Source organism: Cygnus olor, chromosome 3, assembly GCF_009769625.2.
Source record: "Cygnus olor isolate bCygOlo1 chromosome 3, bCygOlo1.pri.v2, whole genome shotgun sequence".
Lineage (NCBI taxonomy): Eukaryota > Metazoa > Chordata > Aves > Anseriformes > Anatidae > Cygnus > Cygnus olor.
This window is the reverse complement of record NC_049171.1, coordinates 6,792,521-6,809,916: the sequence shown is the minus strand read 5'-3', so window position 1 is coordinate 6,809,916 and position 17,396 is coordinate 6,792,521. Positions and strand designations below refer to the sequence as shown.

General features: G+C 38.8%; 1 protein-coding gene across 2 annotated transcripts in view; it reads left to right on the top strand.

Moving 5' to 3' along the window:
* The window catches only part of PTCHD4 (patched domain containing 4), a 95,365-nt gene that overhangs the window by 59,983 nt on the left and 17,986 nt on the right, over positions 1–17,396 (top strand). The gene's annotated exons all lie outside the window — the stretch shown is intronic.

Genomic DNA, 17,396 nt, shown 5'->3' with positions numbered 1-17,396 from the left:
TGAGCTACTCATCATAGATTCCCTTTGCAATGTGTGGGATGAAATATGCACTGTTAGGTCATAATTCATCTGTCTTGTTTTAGAAGCTCTCCTAGACTGAAATGAACTGTGCCCTTAAAACAACTATTCTCTGATGGAATAAAAAGAGTATCTAAACAGCTAACTCAGAGTTAAGTTTGTCAAGATGAACTGCACTCCAGATGTTTTGTAAATGTGTGAAAGACCAAGGAAGAAAATAGGGTCTGTTTTATTCTATGTAGAAACTATATGTAGCAAAGAAGAAAGATAATTTGTAGCTTAGGTTCCCATTCTTGTACACATTTATGCACCTAATAAGCACTGGAAGCAATATCTGTACCCATGCTAGTTATCAAAACTGTGCCACTGTTTGTTCTTCGGCATGGAAGCCTGCTCGTAGTAACTGACAATATCCATATGTTTTAATTCTCTTAGCCTTCAACATAGGGCAGCCATATCCAAATTGCTGGCTGGGGATGGTTCCTGGCCCATGATACATCCTAAACTGTCCCTGGGAGCTATCTGTGAGAATGTTACTTGGCCCCAGCCAAACCTGTGCCAGGGACATCTCTGATAATCAGAAATACTACAAATAAATTTGCCGCGTTCATTCCAGAGCATTGTTTAATCTACTAATATAGAGGTACCCACTGTAACTTATAACACAGCTTTAAGAATTTAAGCTTCAGTATCTGGACCACACTTTAGCAGAGACAGTGGCACAAAACATAACTCAATGCGTGATGGATCCCATTACTAGTTATCTTCTCTCTATTTTCAATAAAATATAAAAGATTTAGAAGCTAGGACAGAAAGTGATAATATAGTGAAAATGAATGACAGCTGGTTTTGATAAAGGGGAATATCTGCTGGGTAACTTAAGAATATATGACTATAAAAGATACAATCTATGGGAAATGGACATTAAACTGATCACTGGCAAGTCAGAGCAGATCAAAAGAAGAGAAAATGACTGCACAGTTTCTTTCTGATCACTGTATATAATGATACAAAGCAATCACAACAATGTATAGCTAAAATTACAGCTTATCTTTTAACTCGATAAAAGGATAAATCTGGAGTTCCATAAAATTGTGTATTTGTAGATGAGTAGTAAGTAGCCCAGTATGACTTTGGGTATATCCTGGCAAATCACACTGATCTCAGTGGGAATAGGTGGAATAAGAATTTCACCAACCATAACGCTAACAAAATATCTAGACCGTTACAAAAACACAGGCTTTCAAAAAGTGCGCCAGAGTGAGTAAAAGCCAACTTGTTTTCCTGGAGAACTGCAAACGAAACCTGGATGATTATCAACAGGCTTTCCCTAACATCATCATAAGTTCAACTGGTATTGAAAAAAATAAGCTTCACCTAAAGAGGAATTATATTACAATAAAAAAAAGATACACAAATGTATCTGAAACATCAATGGACTTTTATGTTCAGCAACCAGATTTCATCACTAGTAAACAAAGCATAGTTACTAGAGCTTTTCAGCTGATCAGGCACAGTTGTCTGCTTCAGGATGTGCTGAATGTTTTTCTAAATTTCACTGACTATGAGGAGGTTAAGGTTTCCACTGACCATGAGGAGTTTATTAATACTTTCTTCACAGGTTCATACCTACAATTATACCTATATTTAGATACCTGAATTTGGATCTGAATCCCTTCTCTTCCTGTGGGTGTCAGAATCAACAAATTCCTCTCTCAAGACCCTATTCAATTTTCTAGGGGTATAAATCCTGTCAGCTATTTTTGTATATCTTGGATACTGTAGCAGTGGACACCAACATTCAGACAACTGAATTAAGCCCATAGTGATTTTGGGTAACCATATACTGTCAAGTAAGATAAATATCTCCAAGCCAGCAGAGATTAAGGTTTATTCTGCAAAAGTTCAAGGAACTATCTGAAATGATCTTGTAATATTTAGCAATTACTCCCTCAAAACTTGTGCAGGCTAGGACAGGCACCAGAGGATGGAAGAAGGCAGACATAATACTTATCTTTGAATAGCAGGAAAAAAAAAAAAAAAAAGAGGGGAAAAAAAAAGAGGATCCAAAAAGTTAAGACCAGGCAACCTAACAGTGAAAGTCACAAAGATAGAGGAAAAGATAGCTGAGCAATCACTTTGCAAACACTAGCAGGATAATGAGGTGATAAGAAACAGCTAATGTATTTGTCAAGAACAGGTCACATCCAACCAGTCTGATATCCTTTCTTGATGCAGTAACTAAAAAGAGAAAGCAGTACAGGCAATATGCATTGACTTTGTAAGGTTCTCCACACCTTCCCAAACAACATACACATAAGTAAACTAAGAGGATACGGTGTAGGTTAGAATGTTGTATTTGGTGGGTTGGGCAAACAGCTGGTTTGAAAATAAAGGAGAGAGGACATTTGCGGAAGGGCCCCAGAAGAATTGCTCTGTGGGCAGTATTCTAATTCATGATTTACAACACAGACTAGACAGTGCCGATATACAATTTGTAGATGGCAAGCTAGGTGGAATAGCGAGCAGTTTGTCTTCCTTACCTCTTGAAGATATTACGGCAACATAGAGTTTACGTAAAAAAAAAAAATTGGAAATAATACTTGTTTCAAGCAATTACACATGGAAGATTTTCCTTTAGTTGTAGAAACATGAAGTTTAATGTGAAAAGGGAACATAAAGTGATTTTAGTGATTTTTGTATTTATTTTCATTTTGCGATAAATAACAGATCCTTAGTCTCTCTTCATGTGCTTTTTACGTCTTGTATGTGGCAAATGCCTCTGTTTGATGTGTGGTACATTTTCTAGGAAAATGTCATAATTAATTGGCATTCTGCAGTAATTGTCCTACCTTGGCAAACATGATAGAAAGCATATATGCCAGAATTTGTGACAGAAGTATTGCCACCATGAGAAATTACTCACATTCTTGATGGGTTCCTCTGAATCAGTACCACAGCGGTGTCTATCATGGTCAATATTTCTCAGTTAATCACATTCCACATTGATGCTGTCAGCCTTCTTTCCACAGTACTTACACTGGAATTCAGAATGCCGTTGGCTTAAACACAGTTAAGCTACACTGATGTAAAAGAGAGATACAGCAGGTTTTCTGAGTTAGAGAAACAACATTAAACTCAAAGGTCCTTTTAAAGTGAAAAGCAGAGCACTCAGTAAAATTGTTTATAAAGGTCCAAAAGTTCAATTAAAATTTAATAAAAAATTATTGGCTAGTATTTGTGAAAACCCAAGGCTTCATTCTTAATCCTTTTCTGCTTAAGATGTAATAATGTAAATGTCTACAGTGTTCAACTTTTTCTTTTGCCTCTATCATGGTGAACTTTTCAGTATGGACCCCTAATCATAATATTTCATTGCATGAAACCTGCACTGAATTATAAGTTTTCAGGAAAGAACTCAGCAATTGGAAAGATGTATAAATATTAAAAGATGGACTATAGCTTGGTGCACTCATCTTTCTCAGTATATAGATTGTCAGTACTTTTACAGCCTTCGGTTTTAAATAGTTCTCAGGAAAACTGGTAGGGTGATATTTGTGAGGTTGAGTATAAATCAAATTACAAAATTTTCAAAGGGAAAAGTGAAAAATGGTTAGATGTTTACACATGCAAACAGGCTTATAGAGGGATTTTCAAAAATGCCCTTGACATAGATGGAAAAATGACTTAGATGTCAGTCAGTTAGGAAATCTACATTCATTTTCAATTGCTTTTTTAATGTAGTGAGTGCCTAAAATCTCCATATTATTGCACCAAAAGTTATCAGTTTGAGGGAGTCTAGAAATCTAATTTTCAATAGTTTGTGATGTGGGGTGGGTGTCCCCACAGGACTATCCATCCACCTATTTTAAGATTCATTTAATCATTTGTTTTGTCTCAAGAGGAAGCCCAGGTGCCTAACTTAGACTTGGTGTCTTTGAAAAGCAAATGAGAAATACTAGGGTTTACCATGCACAATCTTGCAGAGAAAACATCTGGGAGTTGGAGCTGAAGGAGCATCAGGCTGGTTGTTTCCCATTTAAATTAATTATGGGCTGAAAAATGAATGTGAACAAGCTAAGCTTTCAAGATGTCAGTCTAGGACCACATATATTAAGATCTCTAAAATTCATGTGAAAGTCAGTGTTTACTAAGGCATTACAGAAATGGCAAGGTTCTTTTTAGAGTCCTCTAAATCATCTGAAGGATTTTCTATATGAGAATTTCTTGATAGATTTGTAAAATTCTGGTTTAAGATGGGGAGTATCAATCTGAAAGACTTACATCTAGTTCTCCATCCATTTCTTGACAAAATCCCGCTGAAAAAAAAATATATATACTTTTTCATAAAATATTTAATTCAGCTAGAATAAAAGCACATTTTTAGACCCTTGAAAGCAAAACAAAACTAAGCAAATAAACAAACAAACAAAAAAACCTACTAGCTAATGATGAAGCAAATGGTTGGTAAATGATCCTCTTCCTGCCAAGAGATCAATGGAAAGAGCACCGGCATTTGCTCTACCAGATCCAGAGTTTGTTTCCCAACAGCACCAGTGTCCACTTCCATCACAATATTCAAATCACCAGGCAACAGGAGAACTGGGCGTGAGAAAGTGCCGATGTAGACACACTTAGTCTGCCCTGACGATGTCTGTTGAACTCAACTGAGATGTCACTGGATTCAGTCCCAGCTGAGTAACATAATCCCAAAACAAGGCAATCATTCTCTTTGTTCCCATTTTGTCTTATCTCACTTGGTTTATCATTTACAGGCACCTACCCTAAACTAGACCCAGAGCCATCCCCGAAGGTAAAGGGAGGACAGAGTACAGACACTGCCAAGGGACAATTCATGTAACTTCCGAGTATTTTCTTTAAGGGAAGGTGACTGAGAGATTTTAACTTCTTGATAACATTTGTTGAATGAATGAATCCTTTCCTTAGCTGCTCTGATAGTATACAAAGAAAGTGAAGGGATGAAAAAACATGCCCATTACATGCAAAGTCTTGTTAATGGCCGAAAAGAAAACACATCTTTTATATAAAACTAAGAACAATCACACTAATTAAATCTTAACAGTCTCATTAAAGAATTATTACTAGTCCAGGTGTAATTATTACGGAAATGAAAGAAACAAAGCCATGCAGTTGGTTCAATAATAACAATGATGCTGCTTAAGTATTTGTACACACACTTGTTTGTTTCTACACCTTTTCTGGTGTTGTGCTGACCCTTCCCCTCCTCCTCTGGGTCCTGAAGTCAGTGATTTCAGTCTCATGCTGGCGGTCAGGATGTTACAGTGAGATGTGAATATCTGGAGGCCTTCACTAAGAGGAACGTGATGTTCATATTCATTTCTTCTTCCTCCCTCTCAGGTCCACTTGGACACCTCCACTCCACATTCCATGTTCATCTTCTCAAAGTCTCTTCTCTCTTACCAAGCATCAGTTTCTCTATCCTGCATCACTATGTTGAAGTCATAGATACCTAATTTAGGAACAAATAACTGCTTTTTATTGTTATCTGTGTATTGTTTTATATATAAAATCATGGTTGTGCCATGCAAAGATGAACAAAATTAAATCAAATTAGCCCTAGTTTGCTGGTCAATCAGAGAAACTGATGTTACAGCTAAATCAGGCAAAAAAACACCTGGAGGCAGGTTAAGAAATGTTCAGACATTAATACTGACCAGTTCTGAGGTCTGGCAAACAGTACAAAGCCTGTGGATGGTTACTAGTAACGGCAACATCACATTGGACTTGGTGCTTAGGGACCTGTTTTAGTGGGTGATATTGGTAGTAGGGTAGTGGTTGGATCAGATGATCTTGGAGGTCTTTTCCAACCCTAATGATTCTATGATTATAAGGCTATGTGGTTACACAGTGTGCCTTGGTAAGAAAAACACACTGTAGAAGAAAGGAGAATGAAAATCCTTCTGCCACTGATTTTGAGAAGGGAAATCACCCAACATCTTCCATCTCCCAGTGGGAACCATGACCTCCTGGGTAGTAGGCACCATGAAGCCCTTAACTCTGAACAGGCAGAATGCAGAAACTGAGGAAGAAATTTTCAGGGTATTCTTTTACATTGACAACAAGCCTTGTCAGCATCAGTGAAAACCTCTCTTTGTAAGACTCCGAGATGTATGTCTAGAGAATTCCTCCTGGAGTGTAGGAGTAACAAAGTTTTGTCCAGCCTTCGAAATTTTGGGGGTGGCAGAAAAGTCATGTAAACCAAAATGAATGTTTGCAGAGAAAGAATAATATTTAAAGTTCAGAAAATCTTTCAGGAGATTTCCATTTACTACTTCCACTTGTAAACCCAACTCCTAAGAACAGGGGAGGAAAGAACTGCAGATTTTTACATAACACATTAGTACTTTACATTTGAACTCTGTATATTTCTAGCAATCTAAAAACAATTTTTATGGTACAAGATAGAAAACAAATAAATATAATTACTACAGTTTGGTTGGTTACCTCAAAGAAAGAGGATCGAAAAGTTTTCCTATAAGGATTCCTCATTTGTTCCAAATCTGTTCTCAAATAAGCCTAAAGCAATTTGGTTAGCACTCTTATGGAAGCTGAATACTTACAAACAAGGCTATAGTACAAAGTAGTTCCTCTTCATTAGTAGAAAATAAGAGGCAGATGGGAAGGATTTTTGAGATGTGTTAGGATACTCCAAGAGCAGTGATAAAACTTTTAAGTATAACTACAGTAACAAGGTTTGCAGCTAGCTCACTTGGAATAGTTGCCTCTTCAAGTAGGAATTCAAGTCTAACTGTGCCTGTGAAGGTTGCAACATGCCCCCAAGGTTCTTCTTTGAGGGATGGTGTACATGGGGGTAAATTACAAGTTCCCCAGCTAACAAGCCTGAACAATAGCCAAAACAGAACCCTTGCCTTAAGTAACTTCTATGCCTGTATTTTATAGTTTATGTGCTTCGCCCTTTTAGCCCAAGAACTTAAAACTTTTGCTTCCTCTGTGCAAAAACTTGTGAATCCCATGAGAAGTTTGTCTTCTTGTTAAGGCAAGCTCAGGGCCAACTGACCAACATTAAGGTTTTTGTGATTTGTTTTGTTTTGTTTCCTTCTTGGTTTTTTTATTTTTTTTCTCGTTGTTTGTTTGTTTGTTGTTTTGTTGTTTTTTTTTTTTGTGTGTGTGTGTGTGGTTTTTTTTACCTTTTCAGGCCAAAATAGGGTGGTAATGGAGGACGTGCTGTGATCCACAGCAAAGCTGCAATCGGGTTTCCTGCCATGTAACAAGAATCACTGAAGGGGAAATGGGCAGGCATCACTGAAAGCCCTTCTCCCTGTGAATAGACACTGGAGAAAAAACAAGTTATTCCCCAACAAACAAACCTGTTTGTCAAAAGCAATTGAAAAAGATCTCTCAATCACCTGTGCTAAAAGAAAAGAAAAAAAAGAGAGAGAGAGAGGGGCCAATAGTGAGAATGGTGAAACATTTCATTTTCTGTTCTACTCAGTTCATGAAAGCCTAGGAAGCAGAGAGGAGATATATGGGCACATCCTGCCTTCATCTGGGCTGCTGACAAGTTTGCTTGGACACAAACTGCCCATTCTGCTGTTCCAGAAGTAATAAAATCTGCCAGCATCATACAGCTAGTGCCAAAGGCAAAGAGGAGTTTTCTGCAGAAGGGGGTTACAGAAAAATTATTTGATGACAGGCTTCTTGGCAGTTTGCAACCATAACATTTGTATGATGTGCTGATGCCATGGTTTTATTCCCTGCTAATTAGATATTGCTCTCTTTACTGTGCAAGGGCATCTCTTCTAGCTATTGTTGGTATGGAGATGACAGACCTCCATACAGTAATAACTCAAGACCACAACAGCTTTCATTTCATATCAGCACATATTTTATAAGGTCTCAGAATACTCCCCAGAAAAAATAACAGCACAACAGCCAAAATATGTCAGTCTGCCTGACCACCTCATGGTGTAGAAATCAAGCTTTGCGAGCCTCCTCCTTGGCCTCCATACAAATTCATACCTCACCAAACAAACCTAAGAGATTCCTAAGAGACAATCTTGATCTTTATTTGCACAGACCTAGACTCATCCCACCCGACATAACTGAGTTGTCTACATTTGGAGCTCTGTCTCTCTGAGCTCCCCATAAGTTAGTAGAAGGAGGCAGACATCTGTAGATCTCCAGGGCGTCAAGCTGGATTGTTCTCTCTCTGGCTACAGAGGGAGCATAGGGTGATTGGACACCTTAGATAAATACCTAAAGTTACATAGGAAAGAGAGAAAAATCAAGTCAAAGTGAGCCGCTCAAGGTATCTAAGTGGAATGAATGTCCTTGAGATGACTTTCAGGATGCATCTATACCAGTAACATCACAGTGCCACAAGGCAAGCAGGACATTGGGTCCCCTTTCTCTGTACAGTTGCAGAGTCTCTGACGTGCTCACAGTTTCCCAAGCAGTTCTCCAACAAATCAGAAGTCAGGAACTCTTTAAAGCTAGCTGTTCTGTTTGAGAAGTATATATTAAAGCTATGACCAGAGCCTGCTGCTGACCTCCAGACTAGGGAATGGTCCCTACCTTCATTTATTTACCAATATATATGTAGTCATGTTGAGTGGATTGAACTATAGAGACAGACTGGAAGAGTAAAGAAGGTAAGACTGCAAATACTCAGAAGTCTATAGTGAGGAAAGTTAGGTGAAATACACACTAGCTTGGAAAGATGAGCTCTGCTATGGAGGAGTTTTCAGGTGAGAGAGAGTTGATAACCGCTGCATTGGTACATCCCAGCATGAGGCACATCAGAACAGCTTCGTATCACTACAGACAGAAATAGTTGTGACCATGGCCCCCTGCATGTGGAGGCAAGGAACAGACAATCTGCAATGCCAGGCGGCTGGCTAGCAGCACAGAGAGCAGTGCAGATTGCATACCTCTGCAACAGCTGTCTGCATGAAGTGACAGCAGGGGCTAACCCTCCTGCACCGTGGCTCAGTCCAGAGCAGTCAGCAATGGAGAGGGACCAGAAATCTGCCCTGATGTATCCCACTCCTCCATGATTGTAGGGTCTATTTCTCAATAGATTTGTGTCTGTGGTCCCTGTGACTAGCTAGCATGTAACTGCATCCCTCTTCATGTCCCCAACATGTTTATCCCTACCCCCATACTTCCAGGTGAGCTCCACACCTTCTCGCCATACTGCTAAGCATCCTTGTGCCCCACCTTCCCCAAGTACTTTATATTCTCTACCTTTTCCCACAGTACTCTCAAAGTCTTACTGGGTCTCTTATGCCCTCATACTAAAACAACCCCAGCTTTTTCTCTTATCCGTCACCTTTTTCTCCATACCATCAGCTTCAGCCACGTTCTTAATTTTCATAAATAAATTCTTCCAGATATATGACAATTTCATCCCCTCCCCATGCTTCCTGCAAGGGTAGGCAACTCTTTCTCACACCCAGAGAAAAGAGGGAAGCAGAAATGAGGATTCTGGGGAAGGAGAGCAAGCCAGCCCCAGTACCTCTTGCTCAGAAGGTGACCTACCCCACTGCAGCCTGTGCCTGTTGCATGCTTATCACAGCTCTTCCAGGGCATGGTCATTTCCAGCAATATCTGTTTTCCCATGTCACTGGGAATGGCAGGACAGGCTGCAACATCAAAATTAGCAATGTACTGACTCCAGCAGGTTGAATAGAACTTTATAAATTGTTTATCCTCAGAATGCCTCCAAATTTGCTAGTCCAAAACTCGTCTTTGGTCCACAGGCCTCTCTCTCTCTTTCTGTGATGTGGGGCATCACCCAGGATAGACGTGGTTGATTTAGGGAAATACATGTGTGACTGTCACGGCAGCTTGGGCTTGCTGGCCAGTTGGCAGGCATTATGGGTTAGAGGAAATAGCAGAAAAGCTCCTTTGCTGCTCTGCCCTGCAAGGAGATGCTGAGGAAATAAATCTTTAGTTTCTTCTCAGCTCCTGGTTCTTAAGAAATTCATAGCAATTTGACATCTCTCATGGAGCTAAATTTGAAAGCAAGAATTGAGAGTGTGGAAAAAAAGAACAGTAATGTAAGTCTCTGTTACTGAGAACAATATCCTATAAAACTAATTAGCTCTTTATATGGGTTCTGTGAGCCATTACTGGCTGAAATCATAGCAGTTGAGGTGAAGTGGTTTGGTTTACTGCTTAACCAATGTTCAGCAAAGAAAATAGATATATTAAAAGACAGAGACCTCTTATATTTCATAGACAACTTTTAAGACAGTAGAGTCTTTAATTAGAAAGGCGATAATTCTGGTTCACTGGAACTTTTCCAGAGGCATGAGAAGTGCTTCCAAATCAGTTGAACTGCCTAGGAAAAAAAAAAAAAGGGGGGGGGGCGGGGTTCAACTCAGTGGACGTTTTGTACCAGAATTGAAATTGTCTTTACACTTCTGAGACAAGCAAAGGGGAACAGAAGACGGAAGAAGAAAGCAGAGTGTAAAAATCTTCATTTTGCTCAACTGAGTGCCAGGATTCTTGCACAGGACACCAGAAACTGGAACTGTTAGAAGATTCACTGCTAACCCTGAGAAAATGTCAAGGGGTAGCAGGACTCTGATGTTAGTCCTGCAGAGCTCTGTATATAGTGAGAGCATGGTTACATGATGTTCTTACCTTCCCATTTAACATATATATATAAAATGCATATTTAATACTGAAATTACATCTCCTAGAATAACGTTATATCTAAAAAGAGGTTCAAAGATACAGATTACATAGGATTTTTTCTAGGGATAAATGTTTGTTTTAATAACTTACTGCTTTTCTTGAAAAATACACTTTGGAAGATTCAGGGTACATCTTACAGACCTCCGCTGTTGTTACAAGAAAATGAACTTTAATACTCCTTGCCGTAATGTTTTTTACTTTTGCCCTGGTGCTCTGGTTTCTATTCAGCAATCTTTTAAGCTTGTGCAGTGCAGTCAGAGCCTTATGAATGAGAACAGCAATCATTTATCAGCTCAAGAGATATAGACTAAAACTGTACAAATTTCTGACTCAGTCTTATAATGATAACTTATGACAATATGTGAAATCACTTTTAGTTCTTTAAAACTGGAGGGAAACAGTAATTTGCAGTGTCATAGTTTGGATGAATGGGCAACATTCTCAGAAGCAATCATCTAAAATCAACTGATGTATAGGTTTCTGTAGGAGGCAAACACTCTTGAAATATCTTTTTAAAACAAAACATAATTTTGGATTCTGTTCCACATTTAAATTGCAGTGATTTATATAAATAGTTCATTCATTTTATATTTATTGTTATTTGCCTAAGTAAATTCAATGCACTGAGAACATGTTGTGAAGTGCTACTCACAAAGCTTTGCTGACATAAAAGTAATATAACGAGAAGTATGCCGTGAGATCAGTGATTCACTGAGAAGTCAGCACCCTGCTTCTTGTATAGATTATAATTTTATTTCTTCTGAGCTTAGTAAGCAAAATCCTTTTTTTTTTTTTTTTTTTTTATAGTACTCTGACAGGCTGCTACTTTCCAGATTTTTTTATTAAACTCCCAATTACAACCATCAAGCAATTAATGTGGTCTGCAGTCTGGGCTCAGGTTATCTCTGTCTTAAGCTCCTTGTAATGACTAGCACTGCAATGGTTTAAAAAGAATCAAAAGCACTAAAAGCAGAAGGATTGAAGGAGCTGGATCTAGCAGTTTCTTCATTTTCCTTTCACAGCATTGGGATTTTTACAGGGAGCAATATCCTCTTTGTCAGACTTTTTAGAGAAGGAAAAGAGGCAGAGATCATGCCCTCAATCCCTATTAGCATGCAAAACTTGTCTGTTTCTTAATGGCAGAAGAAATTAACAAATACACACAGTAATCAGTGAGGTAGGAATGACAGAATATTTTGGTGTCTGGTCCTAAAGCCAACATTAGTGAGGTACTATTGTGTCAGTTATCCTATAAGGTGAGGCAGTCCCTCTCCTTCCCACCAGTGCTTTCCATTTTTCAAGTTAGTGCTTTCAGCCATCCCTACAAAAGAACAATAAACTATATCAGCACACTGTGCTTTCTCCCATGTCCACAAAGAGATTAAGACTCCTCACCCATGTTTATAAGTATAAATACGAAAGTTACATATCTTAACCAGACCAGGAAATTCAGTATCTTCTTGTGCATGCACAGTTGACAGACCAGCATCACTCTTTCACTAAAGCCTTTATTGAAGAGGACCAGAACAGTAATTCTCTATTCTGTATTAAATAGTTAGATTCCTGGCATGATTTTTTTCTCTCCATGGCACTTTCCCAAATAATTCCCAGGTGCAAAGCAGGATTTAAATGTGACTATTCTATTTTGGAAGCTGAAGATGAATAATGCCATGGAGATGCTTAGACCGAATGAGTTGGCTTCGGTGACAGAGATTTAACCCTAGAAATGTTTAATTAATTAGAATGGATGTAGAATCTTCAACGACTGCTGTAAGGACGTATGTACCAAAAAAAAAAAAAAAATCGTCAGAGAAGGTATTCCCTCTCCAACCCTTCTTCCACTCTGTTCCCCCTTGATATAATAGGAAAGTACACGGTCAAACTGATTTCATATTCAAAATTATTTGCATCTGAAATGATAGATATCAAAATAATAATGTAGAAAAATATGGACAGCTTAAACAGCACGCTCATTACTGTTGGTATCCCCTGAAAAAAGGACCCCCCAAAAAAACAGAAATACTTTTCATATATCACTTTAAGACTACATTGAGTGTTGCCAGCATGATACTTAAGTGAAAAGCTTAATTATACCCCATTGGGACAGACTGCTAAAGGTCAGGTTTCAGCTACGTTAACGAGCAGCTAAATGCTGCTGACTGGGAAAGGTTTTTTTAAGTCCTGCACAAGCCAGTGCTCTCATATTTTTAATGCCAACACTGGGTATATCAGATGTCTGTGGGAGCTTTGCCATGAAATGAAAGCTCATCTTGTGCTTTATTTACAACCATTTCACCAGGTTTTATGAGAAGCAGCTTGGAGATGAGGCCATGCACCACAAAACTGGGAAAGAGCTGGTGGGTTTAATTCCAGCTCTGTGCAGGACCTCTGGGCAGCAACTTGGGGGTGAATCAGACCCTAGCTAGAAAAGAGATTGTTGTTAGTGGCAGTCTTGTCTCTTGAAAAGGCTGAAGAGCACCAGAGGAAGGCATTGAGAGCTTGTGCAAAAAGCATAATCATTTTCTATCTTCAAAATTGGGAAAACAACATATTTTAACAGATGCCTGCTAGATTGAGTGTTGGTTTTTTTTTTTTTTTTTCTGTATTTTCTTCTACCAAGATATTAATCCCCCAAATATAGCATATGCATTTTATTGATTGATACCAGGATTTAAACATATAAATTGTAATACAAGTTCTGTGATACATGACAACAGCAAGGCCTGGTCAACTCTATGCACATGGATGGATCCTGGTGATATTTTAAAACTAGATTTCTTTTAGTATCAATTGTCCTGCTATAAAATTGGGGCGATACCTCTAACAACCTCATATGGTCATGATATGCATTAATGTATGTAGTGCATTTGGGAATTGATGCACCCACCACTATATCAATCCATGGCAAATGAATCAGTTTGTAATCAGTGCTATGTTCAAATGGTGAGGGGAAATAAAGCTTGAGACTATGCAGTGAATGTGATAACTACTTATATCAGTTCAAAGACAGGTTTCTAAATGGCATTAAATTAAGACTAAAATTAGTAAAGTGAAAACTTAGGGGACATAAGACACCAGAATTAAGGGCAGGAAGAGTTGCACAGCTTTAATTTATTCTTCACATGCATACAGATTTTAATGTGGTCAGCCCAAGAATACACATAGGGACAGAAAAGCATTTGGATTGGTTCAGGCAGAGAGGTCTGTCTAGCTCAGCATCCTATATCTGACAGAAGCCAATAGCAAGTGTTTAAAAATGAGGGTATCAACAGGTCAAGCATAAACACTCCCTCAGGCTCCGCTTGCTTCTTGGTTCACTGGCTTCCAGAGCCAGATCTGTTGTCTATGACTTTAATGACCCTTTTAATGCAGTTTTCCTCTACGAAAGTATGCAAGTCCTCTTAACCTCCTGACCGGCCCATGTTACACAATTTTTACAGGTTTTAAAACATTTTTGATATGTGTCTAGCTGAGAGTCATGGAGCAGCCAGAATAGCATCCATATGTTGCAGTTGTATTTTTTCAATAGAGCTACATACAAGGAGCAGGAACCCAGTCATTTGGATGAGTCATTTCTTTGCTCTGCTTCATTTTCCTTTCCATTCTTTGTCTAGCAATGTAGAGAGTGAACTCTTAGGTCCAGGAATGGGCTCTTGCCCATGCAAAGGTATGCTGAGGACCATTATAACCATCCTGCATCCCATTTGAAAGAATCCCTATATCACAGCATCCCATGGCACTGATGTTTGATTCCTGGTATTTAAGTAACCTACGGATCCTGGATCTGCATCCTATGACGCCCAAGGTAAATTCATAAAGGCAAACTGGAAATATGGCAGAGGGCTTCTTCCCAAATGCTGGCTCAGCAGAGCAGCCTTCCTCCATACTCTTGTGCAAAGCAGAACCTGGGCTTGGCTGGTGGGGAAGGGAAAGGGAGATTTAATTCCTCTCTTTTGAATTGCTGAGTCAGTCCACTGTATTTCTTTCACACCCAGCAAACAGAAGGAAAAGACTAGTACTGCCTCCTGCTCTGCCTTCCTCCCATCTCTTTTCTGAAGTACACAAATGTCAGCAAATTCTGCCCTCAGAGCACTGTTAAAAATATCACCCTAGCAGCAGATGGGTTCATTCACTTCAGTCTGGAGCTCTCTCTTCATTGTAGAAGAGGTGTGTTCTTACATCAGGATAAGGAGTTTAGATGGAAAGCTTAAGTGGCTGAGTGAAGAGCAGGCATGCTATGTGCTGCACCACAGTGTCACCAGCTGGAGCAATTTCCAGGCAGAAATTATCAGAGAAGGAATGTATTTGACCTGCACTACTTACTGAGATAAAAGTTAGCCCTGCTTTTCTCAGCTAGAACCTGACCCTGGGATAGCAATTGAAAATGAGCTATTCCAGCCAAGATGCAGTACTTGTGCTCTTTAGCACAACTATGAACCAAGCTAGCCACAGGAACAGAGCTTCAGCCAGCCTAAAATCATGGTGCCACATTAGGCTGTGGGGATGTACGAGAAACACTATCAGACACTCCTTATCCTTTTCAAAAGGAGATAAATCCACGCAAAACGTTGTCCAGGACAGCTTCCAGCTGTTCAAGCAAATGGATGGTCCTATCCTGATTCTTTGAAGAATCTACAACTACTCTCCCATGTGAGTAATTAACAAGTAATTAAACTCATTGTGTCTATAATAATTCAAGTTTAGTGCTTCTTTTGTATGCAAGAAGCCACACTAGATCAGAGCACTTTCATTTCTGAAGAATCACTGGTACCTTATTCATCTGATTTTCTTTTGGTTGTTGCTAGTCAAAAATCCTGTTGATAAACAAAACTGCTCAGTGTCACAAATCCATCCTATTCTTTTATCATAAATTAATGTATAATAAACTCATTAATTACTTGATCTAAATACATTCTGTTGTCTTCTATATGTCACTTAAACCCATATCAATAAATGACAGTTTCCATATGTGCAATCTTTGTTTACAATGTTCGTTAACAGGCTTAGATGAGAAAAAGATAGAAGTATTTTAATTCATTGCTAAGCACAGCAGAGAACTAAGTGGGATTCCAAGTTTATATACAATTTGTAAGCAGCATATATAAGCTCAAACGTAAATCTCAGTAAATGAGGTTTGTAGTCTGCTGACTAATCACATCCGTTGAAATCTCAGCTGAATGTTCAGCTCTGTTTCAATGCATGAGATGGGGGAGTTGCTATTAAATATTTCACTTACTTTCAAGAAGAAGAGGAGCTTCTAAGCAAGAAAAAATGTAAAATGTGACCTTATAACAAATTGTAGAAAGCAAAATCTTGAATGCAAATTGGTGTCAACATGGTTCATTTAGAAATGTGTTTAGGTCTGAACTAGCAGGTCTTTGGCTCTTCTCCAGTGCTCAGCCCTGAGCTTCTACACAGTGCTGTTTGAGGTGAAGCTTTAGAAAGGCCTTTTCAATATGAAAGATCCCAAATTGGATAAGATTTAAAATCTAAGATGCCAAATTCATGTAAGAATTAATTACTCTTATTCAAATCAAGATCAAGGTCCTGTTATGCTGGTCTCTATATAAGCAGCCATAACAGAGTTTGCTTTGGAGAGTCTAAAGTATGAGAAATAGAAACTGATAAAAGATTGAGGATGTGGAGAAGGGATATGATGTCTAAGTAAATGATCACTGTGTGCTTTCACTCAGATAGACATAGGCTGGTTGCTTATGTCTGGGATTCTTTATTTTGAGGTGGATGGGAAAGGGTAGACTGATGGGGCTGGCAAAGACTTTGGAGCTGATTAGCTGAAAGTAGCATATAGAAGAAGACTAAAAGAACAAATGAACCATAACTTTTCACCTGTGTTTCCAAAAGATTGGTGCTGATGTAATTTACAGATTGGCATTCCTCAAGATCTTAGAAAGCAAAATAACAAAAAGACTTGCTATGACTGGTACATCATTAGGTTATTTTCTTCTACAGCATATGCTTCTGCATAGACTTCCTTCTCCAATGGAAGGATTTAAGAAACCAGGATGAAGACAGAAAATATGATTAATATCACGTAATTTTAGCAGTCTAAAATCAGGCTCATAATCTAAATCTTTTAACCAATGACAAGAGAGAGGCATTTTCATTTGGAGAGTTGCTGCATATATGTAATCTTAGGCTAAAGCAGTCACCATCTCCTGCTATGGTCACTTCACAGATACCATCTACTACAGCTCTGGTAGTGATGAAGAAGTTTACAATATTTTGTGGGAGCAGTGATCGTCTGATACTGGGTTGTTCTGAAAGGCCAATATATACCAGCCAGAATCAAGTGTTTCCTCTTTCCTTATTGTTTTTTAGCCTCAAACATTTACAGGGTTGATGTTTGTCAGGCTCCACTGAAATACCCATGAGGAGACAAACTTTTTTATGTTCTGGTCTCATCAGCAATTCCCAGAATTTTTTTAAAGGCTTTTAGAAGTGCTCATGTGAAATGAAATAAACGCAGTCACATGGAGCACACATCATGGCTTGAGTCATAGTCTTAATGTTTAATAGAAATGCCCCAAGATGCATGAATGGATTGCAGCTGTTTTTTTGAAGGGGTTCACAATGCAATGGGGATACACCACCACTGGGAGGTGGGAGCTACTAATGTGTGCAGGCCTGCAAAGTGGCCATTCACTAGCAGA